The sequence below is a fragment of the Giraffa tippelskirchi genome, chromosome 6 (assembly GCF_054371585.1).
Source record: "Giraffa tippelskirchi isolate mGirTip1 chromosome 6, T2T-mGirTip1v1.2.pri, whole genome shotgun sequence".
NCBI classification, from domain to species: Eukaryota; Metazoa; Chordata; class Mammalia; order Artiodactyla; family Giraffidae; genus Giraffa; species Giraffa tippelskirchi.
In genome coordinates, this window is record NC_137280.1 from 116,280,232 (window position 1) to 116,292,144 (window position 11,913).

General features: G+C 38.9%; 1 pseudogene across 1 annotated transcript; it reads right to left on the reverse strand.

The window, feature by feature from the left end:
- Window positions 1-548: 548 nt before the first annotated feature.
- LOC145509087 (olfactory receptor 2V1-like) lies at window positions 549-11,565 on the reverse strand (annotated as a pseudogene). Its single transcript, XR_014055849.1, has 2 exons — window positions 11,552-11,565; window positions 549-7,932 (listed from the first exon to the last, which is right to left on the reverse strand). The product of XR_014055849.1 is annotated as an olfactory receptor 2V1-like (transcript).
- Between the last annotated feature and the right edge of the window lie 348 nt (window positions 11,566-11,913).

The window sequence follows — 11,913 nt, forward strand, 5'->3', positions numbered from 1 at the left end:
TAAGACAAACATTTCCATAAGAAAAATGCATTGATTAACTCAAGATTTGAGAATAGTTAAGTTCAGGTGGAACCAGGTGTCATTATGGCAACACAGTATTTTAAGAGAAACCTCTTTTTAAATTTGTATAGAGAAGGGAAAAAAAAATGTATCACTAGTTTGTTTCTTCCTGCCGCTTAAGAGAGAGAAAAAAATGTCTGACACTTGCAGCCTATTTCCTCCGTTTGGAGACCCCTGGCCTTCTGCCTGTTACCCTCTCACTTGTTTCTTGAATAATAGAATAACTGTCCTTTTTCTTAAATGATAAATGAGGGATATTGGTGTGCAGTGAATATAGCATCAAAGGGAAAAATAAGTTGTTTTTCCCTGTGTACATAGGTGGTCTCTGGGGTTGTAGATGTAATAGTGGCAGCACAAGAGTAGGGGCTCAGCACTTGGGAGGAGTACTTATAGGGGTTGGGGAGGGTAAGTTATAAAAAGGGTAAGTTAAAAAAAACCCTGAAATCCAAAAACCATGTCTAGTGAAATTCAGAAGTGAATTTCAGGGGGGCCGTGATTTCACAGAAGAAATGATGACTCTCTCCTTCAAGGTGTAGGTGGAGACAGTGATGTGTTGGTAAATTAGCTCTTGAAAAAAATATTCCAAGACAAAAAAATGAAAAGCCTTAATTTATAGTCTTTTTCAGCTGCCACGGTCTAAATACCTCCACCGTGCTATCAATGGTTTTACAACCAACTTGCAGAATTATTTAAGTTTTAACAATTAGCTCTTGTGAGTCAGTATGAACCAGCTCCAGAACACTGGTAGTGGAATATATGGCACCAACTATAAGGTTTAGAAAAAACAAGCCACCTAACCCAGCACTCAGCAGGCATTTCACTCAGACCCTTGGAAGGGTGACAGCCATAGATCAGAAGACACAGAAGAGGAAACATTCAGCAAATAAGATGCCAGTGAAAGAAAATACGTGCTCCACAGCCCTTTTGAGTGCTTCCTTATTCTTTAGAAGCTGGAGGCTGTCTTGGGGATGTTGGTAGATGAAGCAGGGCAGGGAAGAACATGCAGACTGCATGAAGGAAAATCAGGTCTGTGTTTCCAGGGACAAGCAACCTGGAAAGAAGGTGAGTGGAAGTGAGGTAGCAAGGAAGCTCTAGAGAAAGTTCTAGAAAATGAAGTCTTGTGTTAACTTTTATTTCCTTGCCTCATAGTTTAGCCTTGATTGATTTCACCTGAAAAATTATGGGAAGGAAAACCAGAGTGTGTGTTTTTGTAAATTCTTGCAAAACTTTTCTATCTTGTTAATATAAACATTTTACTTCTGGCTCTATTTATTATGTATGTTCAGACATGTGGTAATAGTTGAATGTGTGGAAGATGCCAATTTTTTTATTGATATTAAATAGCTACCTGGTTTGGTGAATACAGAAACCTAGGATTGAGAGATATTCTTGCCTGGATTACCTCAAAAATGTAATATTCTTTCACAATGCCTAGGTCACCCCAAGAGCATAACAGCTTTGATCTTAGTGAGCACAGCCCAGAAATGATCCAGGAGTGTCAGGTACTCCAATAAGCCATCATGAGGATGAACAGAGTTGACAGTGCAGAAAACTGCATGTAACAGTCTACATTTGGGTTCATCCTTGGTGGGTGATTGTGCAGAACTAACTGTGACACCAACTTGGTAGTTCTATCACTGTAACTCAGTGGTTTTGGTTTGCACTCTTGTTGCTGGTGTCATATGAATTAAGTATGAGAAATTCTAGTGTCAAATCTTTGGAATAAAGTCATCTAGTGTTACATTAACTTGGAGAAAATATATCTGCAACCTCCCTACTTTTCTCCTTTTCAGTCTCTCTCTTTCTCTGTTTCCCTCACTCTGAATCTTTGACATTCCTTCCACCTTTAATTCTTTGCTTCAAATTCTTTCTCACATTGATGGGTTTGGTTTCCTCATCTAAAATTTGTGTCATTGCATCTCTAGCATTGTATGAAATCTTCAAAATTAAGGATGCTGTAAGAAAAACTGGGGAGAAAGCATAATGGTCACTCACAGAAAGGTCCTGAGAAGGTTGCTGAGAAAAGTCCTGTCCTTGAGGGCACAGGGTGCTGTTTATGCACTTTTCCGGAGATGATTCTGCAATTGGTTCACCACTGGGCAGCTCTAACTGCAGAATTCTGGAATCATTCAGGGTTGGAACACACACACACACACACACACACACACACACACACACACACACACACATAGCATTAGAAAGTTAGCTGTTAGCATTTATATTGTTAAGTGAAAACAGAGGGGCAGGGAGGATGGTTAAATCACAATAAAAATGGCGAATGAGGTGGAATCTAGATCATTCATGGAAGGAAATGGATTCAAATAAAGGAACTGAAATCATGCTAGATCAATTATTTAGAATTTAAGAATGACTTTACTATATTCAATGATGCAGCTTGGTCTGATAGTGAGGATGCTGTTCATCTAATTGTTCATTTCAGAGGAAGAGGGCAATAAGGGACCAGTGACAATTTCAATCATCTACACAGACTAATTTTTGTTTCAGTGAGGTTTAAGTTTATGTTAGAGACACTTTCCCCTCGAAAGAAATTCCGTCTAAAAAGAGAAAATTTGGTTTCCCATTCTGCCTTACCCTCACTCTGTCACAGGTCTTTTCTTAGTCTTTTTTATCTTTTGAAGTATCTCATTTCTCTGCACTAGATAACTTTATCTTCTCTTTTAAGACATTTCCAGAGGTTTCCCTGGTGGCTCACATGGTAAAGCATCTGCCTGCTATGCAGGAGACCTGGGTTCAATCCCTGGGTCAGGAAGATCCCCTGGAGAAGGGAACAGCAACCCACTCCAGTATTCTTGCCTGGAAAATCCCATGAACAGAAGAGTTCATTGGGTTGCAAAGAGTTGGACATGACTGAGCAACTAACACACACACAGAGGTTTCCAATTAGATCAGGAAGAGGTGGTTTCTGCCATGTGGCTTCGTTCTCCATGGAGAAAGATTTTTGATAGGTCAATGAGCTTTTCGGGGCAGTGGGGCTGCCTTTGTCTTTTTTCTAACTGCTGAGTTGAGTTGGTTATGCATCGATTTACCAGAAGCCTGTTGATAAGGGATGTGACATTGGCAGTAGTGAGCAAATGGATGAGAGCTTTGCTAGGGATTTTCTTTGCCCAGTCTTTCTTTTTCATTATCTTAAAAATAAGTCAATTTACTAAAACTTAATTTTGTTCTTGCATGGAAGAAGAGGGTGCTTATAGAACTTTGTGTGGGCATTTGTAAAGCACTCCCTCTCTTTTTCAATTAGTGTAATAATAGAATGGCTATATCAGAAAGAAAACTGAAGTGCAAGGAATTCAGCTTTATTGCCAGAAGTAGACAGGCTCAAATCTGACAACTGATACCTGAATAAATGCTTATGGGCTGTAGCATGTGTCCTTGTTCAATCACTGTCAAAGATTTCTAGTTCATACCTTTCCCCTAACCCTCCCTGCTGTACACCTTGATCAGCACATACATTTCTTTCTTGCACAGATAATTGATGGTAATCACTTATGTGAAGAATGTCCTAAAATTTTTTTACCCACTTGGTAGATTAAAACATTTCTTCCATATAATACTCAAAATATTATTAAAAAATAAATCACCTTCTTCCCACTCTGCCGTATATACATGGCTTCCCAGGTGGCACAGTGGTAAAGAATCTGCCTGTAATGCAAGAGACTTGGGGGACACGGGTTTTATCCCTGGGTCAGAAAGATGTCCTGGAGGAGGAAATGGCAACCCACTCCAGTATTTTTGCCTGGGAAATCCCACGGACAGAGGAACCTGGCAGGCACAGTCCATGGGGTCGCAAAGAGTTGGACATAACCGAGCATGCAGACACACACACACACACACACACACACACCACACACACACTCATATATATGAGTGTGTATATGTATATATATCCCTTTTCAGATTCTTTCACATTATAGGTTATTACAAGATTAAAATAGAGTAATTTAATTGGATTTTTGTTTAGGTCTGTTTTTAGCCCCTTCAATTTTAAAGATTTGACACCAAGAACTCAACTTAGTTTTTATCTTCACTTAAGGGTCTTTTGTTGGAGAAGGCAATGGCAACCCACTCCAGTACACTTGCCTGGAAAATCCCATGGACGGAGGAGCCTGGCAGGCTGCAGTCCATGGGGTCCCTAAGGGTCGGACACGACTGAGCGACTTCACTTTCACTTTTCTCTTTCATGCATTGGAGAAGGAAATGGCAACACACTCCAGTGTTCTTGCCTGGAGAATCCCAGGGATGGTGGAGCCTGGTGGGCTGCCGTCTATGGAGTCGCACAGAGTCGGACACTACTTAAGGGACTTAGTAGCAGCAGCAGCAGCATCTGCATATCTGAGGTTATTGATATTTCTCCCGGCAATCTTGATTCCAGCTTGTGCTTCATCCAGCCTAGCGTTTCTCATGATGTACTCTGGATATAAGTTAAATAAGCAGGGTGACAATATACAGCCTTGACGTACTTCTTTTCCTATTTGGAACCAGTCTGTTGTTCCATGTCCAGTTCTAACTGTTGCTTCCTGACCTGCATACAGGTTTCTCAAGAGACAGGTCAGGTGCTCTGGTATTCCCATCTCTTTCAGAATTTTCCACAGTTTATTGTGATCCACACAGTCAAAGGCTTTGGCATAGTCAATAAAGCAGAAATAGATGTTTTTCTGGAACTCTCTTGCTTTTTCGATGATCCAGCGGATGTTGGCAATTTGATCTCTGGTTCCTCTGCCTTTTCTAAAACCGGCTTGAACATCTGGAAGTTCACGGTTCATGTATTGCTGAAGCCTGGCTTGGAGAATTTTGAGCATTACTTTACTAGCGTGTGAGATGAATGCAATTGTGCGGTAGTTTGAGCATTCTTTGGCATTGCCTTTCTTTAGAATTGGAATGAAAACTGACCTTTTCCAGTCCTGTGGCCACTGCTGAGTTTTCCAAATTTGCTGACATATTGAGTGCAGCACTTTCACAACATCATCTTTCAGGATTTGAAATAGCTCAACTGGAATTCCATCACCTCCACTAGCTTTGTTCGTAGTGATGCTTCCTAAGACCCACTTGACTTCACATTCCAGAATGTCTGGCTCTAGGTGAGCGTGAGTGATCACACCATCATGATTATCTGGGTCGTGAAGATCTGTTTTGTACAGTCCTTCCGTGTATTCTTGCCACCTCTTCTTAATATCGTCTGCTTCTGTTAGGTCCATAACATTTCTGTCCTTTATTGTGCCCATCTTTGCATGAAATGTTCCCTTTGTATCTCTAATTTTCTTGAAGAGATCTCTAGTCTTTCCCATTCTGTTGTTTTCCTCTATTTCTTTGCATTGATCACTGAAGAAGGCTTTCTTATCTCTCCTTGCTATTCTTTGGAACTCTACATTCAAATGAAGTGAGAAATAGACTTAAGGGACTAGATCTGATAGACAGAGTGCCTGATGAACTATGGGTGGAGGTTCGTGACATTGTACAGGAGACAGGAATCAAGACCATCCCCAAGAAAAAGAAATGCAAAAAAGCAAAATGGCTGTCTGAGGAGGCCTTAGAAATAGCTGTGAAAGGAAGAGAAGTGAAAAGCCAGGGAGAAAAGGAAAGATATACCCTGTCCATCACCAACTCCCAAAGCTTGCTCAGACTCACGTCCATCAAGTCGGTGATGCCATTTCCAACCATCTCATCCTCTGTCATTCCCTTCTCCTCCTGCTTTCAGTCTTTCCCAGCATAGGGTCTTTTCCAGTGAGTCAGTTCTTTGCATCAGGTGGCCAAAGTACTGGAGTTCCAGCATCAGTCCTTCCAATGACTATTCAGGACTGATTTCATTTAGGATTGACTGGTTTGCTCTCTTTGCCGTCCAAGGGACTCTCAAGAGTCTTCTGCAACATCACAGTTCAAAAGCATTAATTCTTCGGCACTCAGCTTTCTTTCCAATTCATAATTCTTAAATGGTTCAAGTATTAATTATGCTCCTTATGATCTACTCAATAGATCAAGGGGTTTTATCCATGTATCCCCAAGATATTTCTGGTTTGCAGTTAGTTCTTGTTTCCTACATTAGACTTGAGTTATACACATATCTTTGAACTCAAGTCATTGCACATTCCTTTTAAATTTAAATTGCATTTCCTTTTCTTTCTAATTGACCTTATGGCTCTCTAAATAATTAAGGTTGAGAGGCTTTGGACTATTATACTTTTACATATTTAAATAAGTTAGTTGCATTCAAATGAACTACTTTATTGAGCTAAAAAATGAAAACATTTCATCCACTGGCTTGTGCTCAGTTGCCTTTAAATTATTATCAAAATCTGTAATCTTGGCTCTCTTTATTCTATTCTTTTGTTGCAGTGTTACAGTTCAACTTGAGTATACTTAATTAAGGTTTTGGAAATGCAAAGTGTTGTGTATCAAGAGTGGTTTATATATGGTCATTTTGTGTGTAAATGGATACATGCATGTTTTTGAAGATGAGGAACACAGACATATAACATTTCTGGATTTATGTCAAGGTGTGCTTCTTTAAGGGGTTGAATGAGACCTATATGTTTCTCAGAGGTATAAAGTTCTATTGATCTAATTTTCCACTTTTCCAAAACTCCAATTTCTGTGGAGTTTTATCATCAGTTTCCTACTGCCACCACACTGTGGATGTTCACAGTTTTGAGGTAGAAACCAAATATTGTAAAAATGTTTCAAAGCAGGGAAGTACAAGTGAAACCACGAAAAATAGAAAGAAAAAAAAAACTGAGAAATTCCACTGTGATTCTAAAGCAATTCTAAAGATGATGCCAAAAGTACCTAAAATGGAGACCATTATTAAATATTTGTGGATGAATGGATAACTTGAAATGTAAGACTTCTTAACATGCATCTAATTTATTTAGACTGTATTAAAGTTAGTGATTACAAATGGGCATATCTTCTTCTTTTAGTTTGACTCTGTACCATCAAGTTAGAACCTTCCTTAGGGCCCCCAACACTTCTTTGTTTCTAAGACTATAAATCAGAGGATTTAGCAAAGGAGTGCGAATACAGCCAAGTACAAAGAGGACTTGGTCCAGCTTGGGATTATGATAGGAACTACGCCTCATGTAGACCACCATGGCAGGGCCATAACAGAGGCACGCTACAGTCAAGTGGGAAAAGCAAGTGGCTAGAGCTTTGTCCCTTCCCTCTGGAGATTTCATGTGGAGGACAGCAAGGAATATGAGAGCATAAGAGGACATGATGAGGGACAAGGGGTTGAGGAGCACCACAATGCTTGTCACCACCACAGCCTTCTCCTAGGCAGTGACATCATCACAGGTCAATTTTAGGATGGACATGATCTCACAGAGGAAATGGGGAATCTCTCTGGAACCACAGATGGGGAAATGCATGGCATAGGCCATGTATGCAAGTGATGTAAGGGCGCCCCCAGCCCAGGAGATGGCAGCTATCTGCAGACAGACCTTCTGGCTCATGATAAGGGTGTATCTCAGAGGGTTGCAGATGGCCACATATCGGTCATAGGACATGAGGGTGATGAGGGTGCACTCAGCAATTCCTACAGTCAGGAAGAAGAAGATCTGAGTCCCACAGGCCACTCGTGATATGTTTCTCTTCCCTGAGAAGAAGTCAGTTGCCATCTTGGGTACAATGCTAGAGATTAATGTCATGTCCGTGAGAGCCAGTTGGCTGAGCAGGAAGTACATGGGCGTGTGGAAGTGAGAATCCACCCAGATTAGGAAAATTAGAATGGAGTTTGAGGTGAGAGCCATGGTGTAGATCAGGAGGATGGCACAGACAAGGAAGCTGACATGTTTCATATCAGGGAAGAGGCCTAGGAGGATTAAATCTGTATTTGAAGACTCATTTGTTTTGTCCATGTCTCTGCTTTGTTAGAATTAATCAACCCTGGGGGAAAGCGTTGTAGAACTCATGAAGATTTATTGGATTCTGTCCTCCAAGCTCTTTCCTTTTTAATCCTTATATAAAGTGTCAACGGGATACTAGGATACTGCTAGGATACTTATGCAGATGACAGCAATTTGGCCAATTTTTTGATTAGGTAGGCTCTCTCAAGTCCCCACCTATTTCCTTTATTCATGGAACAAATTGCCACCACCTGGAACAGTTAATGTTTCACTCAGTTAATGTTTAAATGGGAGGGGAATTTGGAGGAAAATAGCTACATGTATATGTATGGCTGAGTCCCTTTGCTGTCCATTTGAAACTATTACAACATTTTTAATCAGCTATACTCCAATACAAAATAAAAAGATTTTTTATAAAGTTATTTACATTAGTTGTTTTACTTCTAGAATCCTTAAAGAACAACCAATGATGCTCTAGATCAGCATAAAATTCACTCTCATAGATAAGAATTGTGAAAAAGTGTTTAGAAAGCTCTGAAAAAACTAATTTTAACTTCCAAATTATTAGTCTGCTATAGTTGGTGTGTGGATTTTTTACCAACCAGAACATACCCTAATATTAATGTATTTCAATTTTATACACTAAGTAGAACACTGAGTTCTGCAGGAAATAAATTTATAAATTTCATTTATACGTAAAACTTTTTAAAAATTTTATTTATTTTTTTATTGAAGGATAATTGCTTTACAGAATTTTGTTGTTTTCTGTCAAACCTCAACATAAATCAGCCATAAGTATACATATATCCCTTCCCTTTTGAACCTCCCTCCCATCTCCCTCCCCATCCCACCCCTCTAGGTTGATACAGAGACCCTGTTTGAGTTTCCTGAGTCCACCCATTTAAAAGATATTCATATTTAGCCCTTAAATCTGCAAATAGATGTGACAATATATTTTGGGTTATTTTCTATATCTTGACAGGTTGACTGTTTTGATAACTGTTCTATTTTTAATTATTAGGTAAATGAATCATTTTGGTTGGACTGCAAAGTGGTGTGACAAGCAGAACCCGATTAGAAAAATCAGTCATTTTATGGTAGAATCTGCAACTTGATATGAACCCAAGTTATTAGGCATCATAGCCTGCTCTGTAACTTCTCTTTTTCTGGGTCTTAACCCTTATATTGTCACATGTGTAGATTCAGACCTTTGATTCCCACAGTTGGCAGCCCTGAGCAAAGTAGTAAACAAGTTAATTATTCCGAGTAGAATGTCCTCACCCTTAGCATCTCCAGTGAGTTCACATGCCAGTGAATCCTTTGGTTGGTGATATGACATGGGACATTCATCCTGAGATCTGTCCCATTTCCAACATTACCTTGTTGGTGAATTACTTTCTTTTTATCCTGGAAGGACTTATGCCCTCTTGTTCTGATACCCTTTCTCTGATTAAATATCTTTAGCAAAGGATCTGCTAACTGCATGCCCTATAATCTTAACAGGCTATCCTCTGTGAGAATGCACTGAGTTCCACAGGAAATAAATTCAAGATTCAAAGACACGGACCTTTAAAGGAGTCATTCTGGCCTCAGGAACCAATTGGCAGAAATGTAGAGTGTGGGGACATTCCTGGCACCCTTTCATGCATTCATGCAATGGAATCAGCATCTCTTCTCTTCATCTATTTATTCTCCTTTATCCACACACCTATTGACTTCAAGTCCACCTGCCACTTAAAGTCACATGCTTAGTCTCCAAAAAGCATCTCCATCTCCCTTTCTCTCATTTAAAATTTTACTCTTCCACTCACTATTCCTCTCTACTTTCTTTTCTTAGTTAACTGTCAACCATGTTAATTTTCTTTTCTATGCTTCCCTAGAGGACCACTCCTAAGGGCCATGCACTGTCTCTTCCATTTGACCTTCCCTTTAAGAGCAAAATCAAATTCTAATTACTCTGATGGTGGCTGAAGGAGAGGAAATATAGTTTAACAGAAAATACGTCCGTGGTATACAGAGAGGGGTTTTGTTGTTTATTGGTTATTGACTAACTAATCATGATGGATGGAACATTCTTTCCTTTATAGAACATTACATAGTTAGAGGAACCCACAATTCACAGCTATTTCTGAGATTTTCTTAGGTATTCTAAATTTTATCACTTCTGTGAGATTTCTTTAATATCGCTTTCAAGTCAATCACTAGGTAAAATAAGACAGTTATTTTCTGGTTTAAAGGCAGTGTTTTAACAGGCAACTCACAAAATACATTTGTTGAATCTATGTGGAACTTTGAATTTGTGAAATGGTTTATCAAAAGAATAGACTTCTGAATCATTCGAGATGAAACTTCTTATGACATATGATAAATACAAGCAAGGTAAATGTTATGTCATAAAGTAGACCATTTTCCTTTTCTTCCTCACCGTAATTTTCTAGTTGAATCCATAATTGTGCAGTTTGACAATGTATTTATTTCTTTGCTTTTGACCATTTTCTTGGGCTAATCCAGCCAAGTAGACAGAACTATTTTTTGTTGTCTTCCATACAGGAAAATCCAGAAATTGTTAGGCAGGTAGGTTTCTTATGCTCAGGAAGTTCCCCCTGATTTTTTATTTCAACCAGTTAATGGGAGCTGGGAACAGGAGTTCTCTGTAACATAAAGAACCATTCTCTGCCTTTTCTATGTTGTCCTTTCCCAAAGGATCCAGTACAAGCAGATTTCTTGGATCTCTGTAGACACTTAAGTTGTCCTGGTGCCTGCTCTGGTTTCTGATCAAAATGAGCTATGCATGGGAGTGGTGGGAGGAGTATGTCACTGAGATTTGCATGTTTCTGATTTGAAGTTGAAACAGCAAGTTGTATCTGGAGTTTAGATTTGACATAAATAATTTTGCTTACCTTGCAAAAAACTCCCCCTGTTTGCAAACGACATGATGCTATACATAAAAACCCTAAAGATACTGTCACAAAATTATTACAGCAAATCAATGAATTTAGTAAGGTTGCAGGATACAAAATCAATACACAGAAATCACTTGCATTCCTATATACTAACAATGAAAAACAGAAAGAGAAATTAAGGAATCGATTCCATTTACCATTGCATCAAAAAGAATACAATACCTAGGAATAAACATACCTAAGGAGACAAAAGAGCTATATACAGAAAACTATGACACTGATGAAAGAAATCAAAGAAAACATAAACAGATGGAGAGATAATATGTGTTCCTGGGTTGGAAGAAACAATACTGTGAAAGTGGCTGTCCTACCAAATGCAATCTACAGAGTCAATGTGATCCCTATCAAATTATCAATGGCATTTTTCACAGAGCTAGAACAAAAAACTTCACAATTTGTATGGAAACACAAAAAATCACAAATAGCCAAAGGAATCTTGAGAAAGAAGTATGGAGTTGAAGGAATCAACCTTCCTGACTTCAGAGTATTCTAAAGAGCTACAGTCATTGAGACAGTATGGTACAGGCACAAAAACAGAATATAGACCAAGGGAACAAGATAGAAAGCCCAGAGATAAACCCACACACCTATAGGCACCTTATCTTTGACAGAGGAGGCAAGAATATACAATATGGCAAAGATAGTCTCTTCAATAAGTCGTGCTGGGAAAACTGGACAGATAACATGTAAAAGAATGAAATTAGAACACTCCTAACACCATACACAAAAATAAACTCAAAATGGATTAAATACCTAACTTTAAGACCAGAAACTATAAAACTTAGAGGAAAAACATAGACAGAACACTCAGTGACATAAATCACAGCAAGACCCTCTATGACCCATATCCTAGACTAACGGAAATAAAGACAAAAATAAACACATGAAACCTAATTAAACTTACAAGCTTTGCATAGTAAAGGAAACTATGAACAAGGTGAAAAGACAACTCTCAGAATAAGAAAAAATAATAGCAAGTGGGGCAACTAACAGAGGATTAATTTCCAAAGTATACAAGCAGGTCATACAACTCA